Genomic DNA, 17040 nt, shown 5'->3' with positions numbered 1-17040 from the left:
ATATATATGGTATCATTACAAATCCCAGTGGTGCCAATTTTGCTGCAAGAATAAAGTTGGTTTCTGTGGGGGCAGCCAACAAGCATTTTAATAGGGCAATGGGATAAAATGTTCATTATGCAACAGGCAGAGGCTAAAAAAAAAAACACAAAACAGTCTTCAGCTCTAAAGCTCTTTTGTTTGGTGATTAAGGTCAAATACAAGCTCAAGATGTGAGACAGTTGTGTTGATTTATGCAAGTGTTCACTTGATGTTTAAGGGTACATAATTATGAGTCGTGATTAATTTTACAACAGCATTATCAGAGCTACTATGATTCGGTGGTGTTGTATATGAGGTTACAAGTTTGTGGCTAAACATATGGTGGACAAAAAAAAAAACATATTGCCATGGCGTGTGTCTACGTGACCGCATAATGCACAATTAACTCAATGTAAATGGGGCATTTTTGAAGGTCATTTAAGTTTATTTTCGGGTAAAGGTCATGCTTCCTTGTAATGATAAATACAGTAATAAAGGTTGATTCAAGCTATTTATCATCATGTGAATTGATATTCCCAAAAGTTGTGAATACAGTACCATGAAGGGGCAGGTAGAAGATGAACAGTCACTCAATCTTCATGATGCCTCTGTCACCCTCAAATGTCAGGGTGAAGGACAACTTCCACAATGTCAACACTTCGAAGGATTCTATTTTTACCCTGCACACTCAAAACGAAAAGCAGGGTTAAGCAATTTGTTCACTTTGTGTGTCTGTCTGTCTGTCTGTTTGTCTGTTTGTCTGTCTACAAACGTCAGTTTATGATAGAGGAACAACTTGATTTCATTTGAAAGTTATATTTTGAACACGAATCGGCAAACAAACCTGTAGTTTTGCAGGACTTTGGCTCTGAATTCATCCCGATCGTGCATGCACAGAGAGGAGTGAGATTAAATTTTTTTTTACTCTGTCTGCCTGTCTGGCAGTCAAACAAAATTGAAAATCATTCCAAACAGAAGCCTGGTGTTGGCTTAACGGTTAAGGTGGCTGCCTTAAGACCTTGTGGTCTTGAGTTCAAGCTCTGTTTTGATGTTGAATTAACACCAGGTGAGTTGACTCAGCCTGTCATCCTTCTGAGGTCGGCAAAATCACTAGCAGCGGATTAAGGTAACGGGCACTGCATCAGCGGTACACCTGCACTGCCAGAAAATGATGCCAAGCAGCCACAGCCTGCACACGAATAAATAAACAAGCAGTCATCGACTGGTACTTACGAAATCGTCAACGTGACCTCTGATCTTGTCGAAAAAAACCTGTCTTTACAGAAGGTAGCGACGCAAACCAGAAGTTTCTACGATGATTCCGTACCAAACCATCAAAAATCGAATGTTTGACCTCACTGTGACCTTGACCTTTGACCGATTTTGACCAAAATCTAACCAGCGATAGCCATCACCCTCATGAATCACGTGGTGTAATTTGACATTGGTAGCTTCTTCCGTTCTCGAGTTATCGTGCCTACAAACAAACAAACACACAAACAAACAAACACACAAACATATGACGGAAGTCATCAATATACTTATGAAATCTTTAGATTTCAAAAGTAATAATTCCAAACAGGAAATACTGTTTTTAAGGACATCATGAAGAACACAAACAGGCACGAATAACTAATGTAACGTGTTAAACAAGGTGGTGTAAAAGAAACGGCGGGAAACTTCTAGAAAGTTTTGTCGATTTCTTACGTAGGGATAGCCTGGACACTCAATTGGCTCAATACAACATAAATCCTACAAAAAAAATCAAATTCTACCAAGATAAAACTTATGAACCTATACATTACCGACCAGTCATCTTGTACAGAGTTCCCCGTCCAAGAACACTCATTAAACTATGGGACATCATCATCGCTGAAAAAGAAAGATGAGTGACCCAAAAGTACCCGTTCGTCATTCTTTTTATTCTTTTCTGACATCCTCACTCAAAATTGGTATATGCTACGAACTTGGTTGAAATACGAATCCGCTGCATTTTTATAGTGGGAAGATGCAAACTGATCAAAGTTTCATCGCTTAAGAGCATTCCATGAAAAGTACGCAAAACTTTGTAAAGGAACAGGAAGGGATGATGAGAAGGGTGGGCTGTCAATCTGTCCTTCAGACTGTCAATCAGCTTGATGGGGGTGGGGCCGCGACACACATTTACCCAAGGGCCAATCAGACCAACATGGCTGTGGTTCACGGTGGAATATTATCAGCCCTGTTCGTGCAGGGCAGTCAAGGGGCCAATTAACAGCAATAGCACACACATATTTCTATAAAGTACATCCTATTTAGAATGTTAGTTCGTCTACAAGGTATGGACAGAACCAATACAATGTGAGCATGTGGACAAATCTTGCACTACAACATTTGTAAATCAGGTGTAGAGCATCATAAAGGGTGTGTCAAGAAAAGGTTAACCACTTCAAAACCTTATTAACCAAAACATTGAGTCATAAAACAAAAAATTAACTTGGAAAATGAAAATCAAATGATGGAGAAATGAAACTCATTATGCATTAATGTGCTTATAGTAGAGGAGTTTGATGTGACTACCCCCAGACATACACACAATACGCATTCACACGATCTGGAGTGTTCCTTGTGGACGTTATCCTTACAAGCTCCCCAGAGGATAAAATCCAGCGGATTGAGGTCGGGGCTGTGTGGAGACCTTTCACCTTCCATACGCAAACTGAGAACTCATTGTCCGAATTTTTGACACAGAAACGCAATTGTTTTGTTGGCTGTATGTGGGGTAGCACTGTCTTACGTGAACCACTGTCGCCGGAGGGCTGCAGTGCTCATTGATTGCTTCAAGTCTTCACAAAATACGTTCACGATTGACCGGTATCGTTCTTGATTGATGGTAACCGTTATTCCGTTTTTGTCCTCAAACCAATATGGCCCAAACACACCTCTGTAGCTGACAGCCACAAAAGCAGTGACTTTCCAACCCTTAAGTGACTTCTCTTCAACCTCATCTGGGCGTTAACTTCCCCAGAAAATGATGTTGTGTAAATTGACAGCACCATTGACATGAAAGTGTTCCTCATCACTAAACCACACATCGCGAACTCAGTTTGGGTTTACCTCCATCTTGTGCTACAGCATCTCACACATAGCGACTCGTGCTGTTTTATCTCCACCGGTTAATTTTTGTGCTGTTGCGCTGTTATCAGGAAAGAGGTTTAAATCTTGTTTCATTAATCTTCTGACATTGCTGGGAGTGAGACACAGTTCAGCCGATCTTTGATGATGCGATTTCTTCGAACTTTGCTTGACTCACTCACAAACTCGTTCCATGTTTCCTTCACACCGTACACTTCTTGGGCGACCGGACCTTCCCTTGTTAATGTTGTGAATCGTCCCTTCACTTTTGTACTTTTTCACAAGTATCCAAATGGCTGGCTTGCTTGGCTTGTTTCTGAGATGCACTACATATTCAGGACAGAACCTCGTCTGGACGGAAGCAATTGATTTGGTCTCAAAATACCACTTCATAATGTTGGCTCCATGGAATACTTTGGTTATACTTGAACAAATTCTCCAAAGATCATTTATCACTCCTGCAAAACAAAAAATTAAGGTAATGATTAAAAGTACAAAGGTCATTTGAAGCGGTTAACCTTTTATTCATACACCCTGTCTTATCATATACACTACATGCCCAAAAGTATGTGGACACCTGCTCAGCCAACTTCTTATTCCAAAATCATGAGCATTCATATGAAGTTGGTCCCCCATCCATCCATCCATCCATCCATACATCCATTGGCACCACACACTGTGCTGCTTCAGCAGTCTCCTTGGCTATTGGGTACAATCCTGGATGGGTCGCCACTCCGACACAGGATACCAGCAAGCTGGCACTCATTTTGCCGACCTCGGAAGGATGACAAGCAGTCAACCCCACCTGGTATCAATTCAACAGCCAAGTGGGATTTGAACTCAGGATCCTAATTGGTCCCCCCTTTGCTGCTATAGAAGGCTCCACTCTTCTGGAAAGGCTTTCCACGAGATGTTGGAACATTGCTGCGGGGATTTGCTTCCATTCAGCCACAAGAGCATTAGTAAGGTCTGGCACTGATGTTGGGCGATTATGTCTGGCTCACACTCTGCCTTCCAATCCATCCCAAAGGTGTTCGATGGGGTTGAGGTCAGGGTTCTGTGCAGGCCAGTCAAGTTCTTTCACACCGATCTCGACAAACCATTTCTGTAAGGACCTCACTTTGTGCGTGGGGGCATTGTCATTCTGAAACAGGAAAGGGCCTTCCCCAAACTGTTGCCACAAAGTTGGAAGCACAGAATAGTCTAGAATGTCATTGCATGCTGTAACATTAAAATTTCCCTTCACTGAAACTAAAGGGCCTAGTCCAAACCATGAAAAACAGCCCCAGACCATCATTATTCCTCCTCCCCCAAACTTTACAGTTGGCATGATGCAATCGGGCAGGTAGCATTCTCCTGGCATCCGCCAAACCCATATTCATGCGTCAGACTGCCAAATGGTGAAGCGTGATTCATGACTCCAGAGAAAGTGTTTCCACTGCTCTAGAGTCCAATGGCGGTGAACTTTACACCCCTCCAGCCGATGCTTCGCATTGCGCGTGGTGAGCTTAGGCATGTGTGTGGCTGCTCGGCCATGGAAACTAATTTTCTGAAGCTCTCGATGAACAGTGCTTGTGCTGATGTTGCTTCCGAGTCAATTTGGAACTTGGTCATGAATGTTGCAACCAACAACAGATGAGTTTTCTGTGCTACGCACTCAGCGGTCCGTTCTGTGAGCTTGTGTGGTCTCTACCACTTCGCGGCTGAGCTGTTTTTGCTCCTACACATTTCCCATTCACAATAACAACACTTACAGTTGACCGGGGCAGCTCGTGCAGGGCAGAAATTTGATGAACTGACTTGTTGGAAAGGTGGCATCCTATGACGGTGCCACGTTGAGTCACTGAGTTCTTCAGTACGGCCCATTCTACTGCCAATATTTGTCTATGGAGATTGCATGGCTGTGTGCTTGATTTTATACACCTGTCAGCAATGGGTGTGGCTGAAATCGCCAAATTCACGAATTAGAAGGGGTGTCCGCATACTTTTGGCCATATAGTGTATATACCGCATACGGCAAGTTATTCTACGTCACTTCCAACAAGTCGTTAACCATTAGGCTTTAGGGGATTACTTTTCTTACAACGTCATGGTGTTTCTATACAACATCGCCGGTTCCCGGCAGTTGGTACTTGTGCTGATTATTCCTTTCAATGTGCTGGTAACAATGATGGTGTTTAAACCAGGCGATGAGGACGCTTAAACCAGAACAAAATAAATCAAACTCACACACTAAAACGCGATGACGTGTGTACAAATAAAGTTCGGTTGCTGATTATCCTGGAACATCATACGTGTCCCGATTCTTGAAAAACAATGCTCCAGGCAGTTCAACCAACACTTGCAGTTTCAATTCACCTTTTCTTTAACTTAAAATACTACAAATGCGTCGGTAAAAAACCGTGCCTTTTCCAGATACATGCACACATCCAACCAGACCGGAGAAGTCACTCTCGACCACTTTCAGCGAAGATGATGCGACACATGGGTGGAGCATAAATATGCATGAGGCAAAACATGCATGGAACATAATATATATTTTACATTCAAACTTGGTTACATTACAAAGATTACTCTTCCATAACGTCTCTCCCATGGTTGGCGAAGAAAAAAATGGTTATTGCTTTAAGATGGCAAGGAGACCAAACAACCAAAATTTATCTCACTCAATTGTCTTGGTGATGTACAATGAAAATCTATTAAATACACTATTGACATGTTGAGTGACTCATGAATAAAAATGAAAATGAATTGCAAGCAAAAAGCACACGAATTCCCATTCGTCGTGTCGACGAGTTTCAGGAATGTCAACATCCTCGTATCCGCTACTCTAAATGGCTCCACAGAAGGTCAGTTATGGGAGCATGTGCCGGAGCAGCGCATCGCTGTGTCCACTTTACACCGGTACTCCAGGGGCATCCATCTGGCCATCCCCCAGGCAGATGCCTGGACCATCCCATTCTCCTTGAGATGCTGATCAACCTGCTGCTACCACGAGGCATGTGGTCAGCCCATTGGCCTCCTTCACTCACGAGGCTCCCTCGGTGAGAGAATCTGGTGAACGGGAACAGCATCAGGAAAACGAGCCACATGTCCATACAGCCTCAGCTGACGCTCACGGACTATGCAGGTAAGAAATCTCATTTGGGGCTCTCTCAGCAACCGCTTGTTGGACACAAAGTCAGACCAGCAACAGACAAGTATTCTCCGAAGAGACCTTGTACCGGAGGAATTAAGTTGCTGACTCAAATCCCTGGTCAGAGTCTAAGTCTCACATCCGGAGAGTAAGACTGGAACCACCAAGGACCTGAAGACAGACTTTCGTCGTCTTGCACTGGGACAGACAGCGCCACAGCCCATGAACCAGTGAATCCATGACTCCCCAGGCCTGACGCAGACATCTCTTGACCTCTGGCTCACAGCCAGCAGAGATGAATATCACTGCCAAGGTAAGTGAATCTCTTAGTGACCTCAATAACCTCGCCACAAACAGGCACAGACAAGATGTCAGCATCCAAGACGTCACTGAAAGCCTGAGTCTTAATTTTGGCCAAGGAAACCTGTAATCCCAGCAGCTCAGACAACTCATTCAGCACCATCCATCCAACTATTGGGACCATACTCTGTGCGGAGCGTTGGTGCTGCTTCAGCAGTCTCCTTGGTTATTGAGCACAATCCTGGATGGATCGCTGCTCTGACACTGGATACCAGCAAGCTGACACTCATTTTGCTGACCTCGGAAGGATGACAGGCAGAATCAACCCCAGCTGGTGTTAATTCAACAGCTGAGTGAGATGTGAACTCAGGATCCTAGGATCCCAAGCCCACCACCCTAACCATTAAGCCATCACCAGGCATATAACTAGCACTGTGAGGGCCCCCAAAAGGATATCTGGAGTCTCCGCAAAGATGACTGCATCGTCTGCGATCTCGACATTCCCAAACGATGCACTGCAGCTTGATCTCCCCGACATCCTCCCCAGAATCCAGTCCTTACAAGTGCTAAAAAGTGTGGGGGCCAGTGCACACCCCTGACAAACTCCAATAACAACTGGAAATAAGTCAGATATGGTACCACCACATCTCACAGCACTCTCAGTACCAGAATATCGTTCAGACATCAGATTGATCAGTTTTTTGGATTTAAGCTGCAACTTCAGAGATGCGACAATAAGCCTGTGGTCGGTATTGAGGAACTGAGCACTCCAGTAGACCCTGCAGTTTTGGATCATCCTCCAGCGACCATCAAATGTTTGTTTCTTAATCCTGCTGGGTGACCATATTCAAACACCTTCCACACCAAAAAACCTGGTGGCGGAAACCTTTATTCACCAACAACCCGACCATGAAACAGGTTCGTACAGGTTTACATGATACCTGGAGCAAGTCGCAAATCTGATCTGGCCTGACCTGACAATATCATTCCACCCCCCCCCCCAAAAAAAATGGGGGGCGGAGGACTTGTTTAATACAACACAAATCCTAAGAAAAGAAAAAAAATTCCGTGCAATAACAATGAAACTTTCCAGCATGCAAACACATTCCTAAAAAAAATTAAAGAAACAAGTAATAAAAACATTTTCAAACCAGAAAGCATCTCAAAATGTAAAGCACGTCCACGTCCGGTTTGTATTTAAACTAATCTCGACGAAAACGACAACTAAAATAAATTGTACATTTTATTCATTTGTGTTCTCCACAATCCCATAATATAGGTTTGTTGAAGAACTGATGAAGTTAATCCATCCCAAACCCACATCCTTCAAATTTCCTGTTTTCTTTCCTGAAAGTCCCTGTAGTATCCATCTAGTTAATCCCATGTACCTAGCTCCACCCCTCTCTCTTCCACAGATCTTCTCATGTCCCTGTTCCCTACCATTGTTGTGATTTCCCTATCTTGATGGCTTGTTGTGTGTGCGCGCGTGCACACACGCACGCACGCACGCACGCATGCACACACACAATGTTTTTATTACTTGCTTCATTTCAATTGACTTGTACACTTGAACACTATGGAACACAAATCTCCTTAATGGCAGTTTCAAAAACCTTTTGTTTAGCAGTACTTGGAAAAAACATTACAGCATTTTACAACATCTCGACCAATTGAATTTGCTGCTCGAAGACCCCGCCTTTGTTCTTCTTTCTCAAGACAGTGCGGGGTAAGGTGTTCTATAAACTCTCTCGTTCTTAATTGTTTTCCTTAGCTTCTCAAGACTGTATCACACTCTGACTTGAAGGTTTCTTTCTTTAGACATGATGTCCAAGGCAATTCGCTATGACTTACCCAGCTGAAGATTGCATCTTAAATACGTTCTTGGCCAGGAATTCTTAATGATGTCACGATATAGTTTAATGTTTTGTTTTGGGTCTACAGTATTATTGAGTCCCAGATTAATCATGTGTGACATTGTGAGTGAAGAATGCCTAATTTTCAACCAATATGTATCACCTTTCCAGACTTACCAAAAATAATGCACAACTTCCTTGGCACACCTGAACTCTTATCTACCCACAAGACCTTCATCCGCAGCTTGATGGAACACTGTTCTCCTCTCTGGGTTCGTGCCCCTGCCACCTTGCTTCGCTTGACGCCGTGGAAACCAAGGCTTTCAAAATCATTGGAATCTTCATCGATGAAGCTGTGGCTATGAGCTAATCATTTTTCCTCCATTCATTTGTTTCCTCCACCACCAAAGGTTGACGGAGGTTATGTTTTCACCCTTGTTTGCCTGTCTGTCCGTTTGTTTGTTTGCTTGTGAGCAGGATATCTCAAAAAGTTATGGACAGATTCAGACAAAACTTGGTGGACAGGTTGGGTATGTGACATGGATGAATTCATTCGATTTTGCTCAAGCTCTGGATGCAGATCTGGCTGATTAGTTGGATAGAAACATAAACTGTTCAGCCTGGTGGAGGTATGCATTCTCCTGAGTGCCGTTGTAGTTACCTTCGCCACTTAAGTTGGACAGAGGTAATGTTTTCATTCATGTTTGTTTGTCTTTGTCTCTGAGCAGGATATTTCAAATTTTGGACAGATTCAGATGAAACTTGGTGGACAGGTTGGGTGTGTGACAATGATGAATTGCTGAGATTTTGGTGAATATCCAGATCCGGATACTCGTTGTTTGTTATTTTCTCCACCCGTGCAACCAACTTCCACATTTTCGTCAATCTCATTCTTTCCTCCAAGTCTTCAAGACAGCTGTTCACCACCATCTCAGATCATTACCCCCCCCCAAAACCATGATCTTAGCTACATATATTTTTTCTTCTGCATCCATCTTGTTCACCCCTGACATTCCCCCTACCACTCATCCTTACCTGCACATCCCTTGCCGTCTGTCTCTGTTTGTTTTCTCCCTTGGCCGTGCTGTTGGCATTTCCCCGCTCTCTTTCTGCTGTTCTTTTTATTATGTTGAATACTGATCTGTTCTGTGTTTCAGCTCTTCCATGAGCCTTAACTCTGTATCCAAAAAATATTGTAAAGTGCAAACAATCACCTATTTTTCATTGCATTTACATGCAGAGAGGCAAAAATCTACTTCAAATAATGTGCAACCTACACCAAAGCATAATCCTGGAATGTGTTCATGTTATCCACAGAATCCAAAATCAAGTAAGTGTCAAGGGGGTTTAAAAATATATTATTCAAGAATTTTGTACCCTCCGGCTCACTGCAGACCTCATCATCGTTTGAAATGGTAGTCAGGTCAAACACCTCATTATTCAAAACATTAGAGCTGCACTCATCCTAATCCACTGAAAAAAAGCCTAAACATTGGAACAGAGCAAAACAACAACACAAAAAGCACAAAGTTGGAATAACACAAAAGCAAAAGAGTGCTGATAAAAGGGCAATAAGGTACAGTAAATAGAAACAAATGGATGGAGGAATGGAAGAACGTAGGTCAACAACAAAAATTGAGGCATAAGGAACAAAGACAAGTGGGAAATTCTTCCAGAATGGAAATCAGGAGAATACACAAGGCATAACATCGGCTGTTATAGAGAAACCCTGTATTATACAGGAGTATACATGTAAATCTCCATACATCGAGTCATACATTAGAGATGTTCAATTGTTCCAGCCAGAATGGTTTAAAATGCAAAGGAAATGCTTGTTCAAAAAATTGGAGTTTGAAAATAAAACCTTTTTGGGTTGTGGGTTGGAAGAAGGATGGATTTTGCAAAACACTTCAGGCCACATTGGCAATCACAATAAGTGTGCAACTTGTACTTACAAACCAGGAAGCATTGAGCAGTAATAAGTTCAAAACACAGAGATTAAAATAATGCAGTTTTGCATTTGATTTTATGTGAGTCTGAAATAAGTTTCACTGTTATGGTTTGATGACATTTTGAACTACTTCCTCACCACTGCCACCTGTCAAAATTAAGTGAAAAATGACAGGGAGACGAACTCGAGGCCAATGGGCCTAAAAATGGAGGTACCATTCCTCACATTCTCTCCTCCACCCCCAACCACATCCTTGACTATCTGCTTGCCTTGTACATCTTCCTGTTTCTCTTTAACATGATGTACTCCCAGTCTATACTCTTCCTTTTCCTCCCCACGCTTCCAAAACTCCAATTATTTGCAGTTTTCCCCTTTCTCAACCCATTTTTCATGGAGCATTTATCTCACTTTATCGCTCCCTCGTCCCCACGGTCGAATCATACCTCGTCAAACTAATTACACACGCATTTCGGCCCAGAGGCCAAAACACATGGTCCTACAAGAAACAATTGCCGTTTCTCTGTTGAGAAACATTTTTGATCTATAATATAATTTTAAAACACAAAAAACGAAATATTACAACAAAGCTAAACATGCTGACTTCAGCCCCAAAACCTAAAAAGTGCATGGTCATGCAATGCTTGTGAAACTAATACAAATATGCTTTGGCTCCAAGGGCAACAGGCATGGTCATGCAACAAACACCTGCACCTTGGATCAAACATCAAAATGCATTGTCATAAAAGAAACTTTTGTTATCCCCACGCTTTATGAAAAAAAACGGGGAGATATTGTAATCTGCTCCGTCTGTCTTTCCAACAAGCTATCTCCTCTGAAACGGTTGGACAGAAATTCACCAAACTTGGTAGCTATGATCAGAACATGGCACCAAGGTGCAAGAGGAGTCTCATTTTTTGGCCCCGCCCCGTGATTTTGTTGGTTTCATCCATAATTGCTTCACCTGTCTGCTGACGGAGATCGCCACCAACAACATTAGTTCTTCCTTCTTTATAGCAGGACAAACTACAGTCAATTGCCTGTCCGAACGGCCACCTCGACAGAATGGCCAACTGTCTATAGCGGCCACAAAAAATCCCCTGCATAGAAACTTCCGGAAAATGTTGCAGCCAAGCACCCATCAGCTGCATCTTCTTCTATAATAAATTGATGAGGTGTGTGTGTGTGATTTTTTTTGTGTGGAGTTCTACTGGAGCTTTCTGATGGAGAGTGACATACTGAAATGATCACAATGATCTCCTGAGTTGATTAGGCTAATTAACTACAAATAATCCTGAAGAATTCCCATGTTTTAAGCACACGTCATGTTAAGGTACAACATATGCAGCAGCTTAGAAGGTCCTTCCAAGGCATGGCATTCTAATTACAAAACAAATAACAAAAGGAATGATAACAACATTGTAACAAAACACATATTAATTAATAATATGGAATAGGCAAAGCCAAGAAGCGAACGTAGAATTCTTCTTACACTTGATGCTGCAATTTCCAGGTACTTCGGCCTGGATTCGGGATCAGCGATCGAATAATGTAAATCACGATTAAAAATTGTTTTTTGATGATGCGGGAGATATCTTTATTATAAAATTAGGTGGACTTAAAACTGCGAGAGTATTTACTCTCGAGTTTTGTTGTTAATTTTTTTGTTATAAAGGTGTGATTGGGTATACTATAGATCAAATTAATCATTTGTGCATTTCTATAACCTCAACATTACCTTCACAACAACAACTACACCGCCTCGAACAGCATCTCATCTGAAAAAAATAAATATTACCTCAACATTACATTCACAACTACACCGCCAAGAACGGGATCTCATCTGAAAAAATTAATATTACCTCAACATTACCTTCACAACGACAACTACACCGCCTAGAACAGCATCTCATCTAAAAAAAATTAATATGACCTCAACATTACCTTCCCGACAACTACACCGCCTAGAACCGGATCTCATCTAAAAAAAAAAAATCCTCAACATTACCTTCACAACAACAACTACACCGCCTAGAACAGGATCTCATCTGAAAAAATAAATATCACTTCAACATTGCCTTCACAACAACTACACCGCCAAGAACAGGATCTCATCTGAAAAAAAAATCCTCAACATTACCTTCACAACGACAACTACACCGCCTAGAACAGGATCTCATCTAAAAAAATTTAATATTACCTCAACATTACCTTCACAACGACAACTACACCGCCTAGAACAGGATCTCATCTAAAAAAAATTAATATTACCTCAACATTACCTTCACAACGACAACTACACCGCCTAGAACAGGATCTCATCTAAAAAAAATTAATATTACCTCAACATTACCTTCACAACGATAACTACACCGCCTAGAACAGGATCTCATCTGAAAAAATAAATATTACCTCAACATTACCTTCACAACGACAACTACACCGCCTAGAACAGGATCTCATCGAAAAAAAAATAATATTACCTCAACATTACCTTCACAACGACAACTACACCGCCAAGAACAGGATCTCATCTGAAAAAAAAAATCCTCAACATTACCTTCACAACGACAACGACAACTACACCGCCTAGAACAGGATCTCATCTAAAAAAAATAATATTACCTCAACATTACCTTCACAACAACAACTACACCGCCTAGAACAGGATCTCATCTAAAAAAAATTAATATTACCTCAACATTACCTTCACAACGATAACTACACTGCCTAGAACAGGATCTCATCTGAAAAAATAAATATTACCTCAACATTACCTTCACAACGACAACTACACCGCCTAGAACAGGATCTCATCTAAAAAAATAAATATTACCTCAACATTACCACGGACTTCTTATAATAACCTGGACCAGCAACGGCCTCTGTCGACTGAAGTCAGAGGTCGACTGAAGTCGCCATGTTGCGTTGCCAATCTGAATTCAGAGATTGAATATATTAATCTGTGCCAAATTTCTCGCTGGAAACAACATTTTTGTACAGCTTAATAAGAAGAACAGGATTTTCATTTCACTATCAACAGTCTCCGCCGCCCATTATCACTACCAAGCTAATATAAGCTCTGCAGCACGAATCAATAAGGTGAGTGAGTACGAGGTGTCACAATTCTTATGAATGATTATCATATCATATGTCATATGATCTGATGATAATCAATGTAATGTATATAGCTAACCCCCTATGGCCTATAATATTTGTATTATTATAGGCCATAAGGCGGTAGCTTTCAGCTACCCCCTATAATAATAGGCCTTATGGCCTATAATTAATAATATATTGACCAATCATCAAAACATTGAACAGACATGGGACAACCTTAATAAATATGATCTATAATCTATAGACTAACCTATGGCCTCCTATTAATATGTGTATATTATAGAGGGTAACTTTCTGAAGTAGGTCGAAGCATATTGAACCAGTACCAGTCTCATTAATGATTCCATGATTGATCAATATATTGTTACGAATTTCGGTCCGCCCGGCGTGCGATCAGCCACGTAACTCGAATCGCGACCGCGTCGCCCACCGGAACGGACAATTCAGTCGTGACCCTCCTTGGAACTATCGCCAGGAGCTAGTCACGGATGGGTCTTTCGACCCCACCACAATCGTGCCAATCGGCCACCCACGCAGGATAGGGTTGTTCGCCAAACTCGACCTACCTAGGACAAGTACCTGCACAGGAAGTTAACCGGGCGATCGTACCTCGCCGCTGGCCGGCCTAGGACACGAACTGCTTAAGCAGTCCGTTCTGTGCTTCAGTGATAACCGAGCGGTGTTATCGCCGGCCCAGACGGACGTGATTATTTACCGGGTGCTTACACCCTTCTACCAATTCCTTCCGTGACGGAAGATGGAACTTTCAAACAAAGGAAAGGACACAACGAAATGGGGAACAGTTCGACAAGTACATTTAGTCCACACTCAGACAAGGCAAGCACGTATTCACAGCCATACAGTAGGAATGCAATTTACAAGCAAAGCAATGAAAGTAAGAATTACAACCAAATAAAGCAATGTTTATTTACATGCACTTAAACAGTTTCTACTTTACAAGACACGGTGCCACAACACGCATTCACACAAAAGCAAAGGAAAGACCCCCTCAAAGGCAAGGGAGTCAGACTGGGCCCGTGGGCCTAATGTGTGTGGAACCTGGAGGAGTGGCCAGGTCCACGATATCGAAGGGTCCTACCCACGCCCTCGTGGCGCGATGGCGGGCAAGCTGCGATGTCAGCGTAGCTGTGCCTGGGTTCGTGCCCCTGGCGTGGTTGGCGAGCTCTCTCCGGCGCTCCCCATCTGCCTTTCCCGTCGGCTTCGAGCTCCGTCTCCCGACTCGACTGCCCTGCCGACACTGCAGACTTGACTTCTTCTGCCGACACTCCGCCGCTGCCACTCCACTGCTCCCACTTGGTTCTCTGCCGACATACTGCACCTTTTTTTTCTTCCGCGAGCTCGCGCTTATATAGCCCGAGGGAGGGGCGTCTATGTAAATTTCTGGATCACAGCGGGTTCGGAGGCGGGGCTATGCCACCCGATGCTCAGCCATTGGATGGATGAAAAGGGGGCGTGAAGCATTCCTGATCCGATTCTTGAGGCAAAAGGAACGCATTCACAACCCAGGGCCCGGCGTGTGGTAGAAAGGCGGAGGTGGTGGGAGTTTGGTTGTTGGCGGGCATCGTTTGAGAATGGCGGTGAAGCGACGTTTGTGGGGTGGAGTTGTGGAGGTAAAGAGGCGAAGGTGGTGGTGTTTGAGTTGTAGTTGCTTGTGAGTGATGGTGGTGGCGATTTGGTTGTTGGGGGATGATTGGTCCAAAATAATGATAGAGAAAAGAAAAAGGGCCAACTCAAAGGATCGCAGCCCTGTGAACACGGAAATTCCCTCTAAACAACGGTGGGGAAATCTAACTACACACATACTTATCGTCATAACTGATCTGAGGACCCTTTATGGTGTATTGCGAATTTCCACAGCCGTAACAATATTATAGGCCATAGTGGGTAGCTTAAAACTACCCTGTATGGCCTATAATATATTGATCAATCATGAAAACATTGAACAGACATTGGACAACCTTAATAAACATGATCTATAATCCACACACTAGTGAAACTGGTTTAATATGCATTGACCTATAGAAGATGACGATCAACTATTATAATCGCAGTCGGTTGAAACATAAGATATGTCGAAACTTCGGAGAAACACTTCATTGCAAATGGTAAGTAAACTATTGATGTGCAAATAGGATCAGTTTGCTGAATTTTTTTCCTGATGGGTTTATCTTTCAATCCAGTGTTCATGGTTCGAACAACATGGTGGAGACGAATCTTTGTATAGCACTCACAGATGTGCTGTATGAGAAAAAATTGAATTCCAGACACCTGGAAAACTCATTTCCGGCATATTCCTGGATAATATCGTTTTTTTTTTACATTTTCTTTCAAATTATCGACTGTACTTTGCCATCATTTAGATTGTTATACTGGCGTTTAGCGTTTAAATTGTAACTTCTTAAAATAATACTCCAAAAATAGATTGACGATTGAAAGAAGGAAAAAAAGCATCAATAATCACATTCTTACCGATGAAAGGTGCATGTGGAGCTCTTCCCAGACTTATTATTGCATCCGAACGCCACGCACTGTGACATTTTTACGTTTACCGGTTCAAAATAGTTAAAACTCTAAATGCATCTACAGGTTTTTTGAATTGCGCGTGACTTGCGAGTGGCAACGCAACATGGCCGCTGAGCCATTTCCGGTGACTTCAGTTCTCACTGCTGCGAGTAGATGGCATTGCTGGTCCAGGTTATTATAAGAAGTCCGTGAACATTACCTTCACAACAACTACACCGCCTAGAACAGGATCTCATCTGAAAAAAAAAATTACCTCAACACTACCTTCACAACGACAACTACACCGCCGAGAACAGGATCTGATCTAAAAAAATTAATATTACCTCAACATTACCTTCACAACGACAACTACACCGCCTAGAACAGGATCTCATCTAAAAAAATTAATATTACCTCAACATTATACCTCAACATTACCTTCACAACGACAACTACACCACCTAGAACAGGATCTCATCTAAAAAAAATTAATATTACCTCAACATTATACCTCAACATTACCTTCACAACGACAACTACACCGCCTAGAACAGGATCTCATGTAAAAAAAATTAATATTACCTCAACATTATACCTCAACATTACCTTCACAACGACAACTACACCGCCTAGAAGAGGATCTCATCTAAAAAAAAATTATATTACCTCAACATTATACCTCAACATTACCTTCACAACAACAACTACACCGCCTAGAACAGGATCTCATCTAAAAAAATTAATATTACCTCAACATTATACCTCAACATTACCTTCACAACGACAACTACACCGCCTAGAACAGGATCTCAACAGGCCACGCCTACGCAGCAACGTGTCTTGTCATTGGTTGGTAAATAAATGGCCATAACTTGGGAAGCACTTGTCCGATTAATATCAAACCTTGAAAAGGCACATCCTCAGGTCCCCAGCAATATACCTGGCAAGTTTCAACTAGATCGGACCAGTGGTTGTCGAGAAACAGCGGTCACAGACACACACACACAGACACAGACAGACACAGA

The 17040-nt window shown here is 42.3% G+C and overlaps 1 long non-coding RNA gene across 5 annotated transcripts in view; it reads right to left on the bottom strand.

Moving 5' to 3' along the window:
* The window catches only part of LOC147032659 (uncharacterized), a 122518-nt gene extending 105750 nt beyond the window's left edge, over positions 1–16768 (bottom strand). For all 5 annotated transcript variants that reach the window (XR_015055278.1, XR_015055277.1, XR_015055281.1 and 2 more), the window contains exons 1-2: positions 15983–16768; positions 580–701 (exon numbers count right to left, since the gene is read on the bottom strand). This is a non-coding gene — a long non-coding RNA (uncharacterized LOC147032659). The remainder of the gene's footprint in view (positions 1–579; positions 702–15982) is intronic.
* Positions 16769–17040: the final 272 nt, after the last annotated feature.

The sequence above is a fragment of the Eptatretus burgeri genome, chromosome 2, assembly GCF_056783735.1.
Source record: "Eptatretus burgeri isolate ZD-2024b chromosome 2, Ebu_testis_v1, whole genome shotgun sequence".
NCBI lineage: Eukaryota > Metazoa > Chordata > Myxini > Myxiniformes > Myxinidae > Eptatretus > Eptatretus burgeri.
The sequence above is the reverse complement of the archived record's forward strand: the minus strand, read 5'-3'. Positions and strand labels throughout refer to the sequence as shown.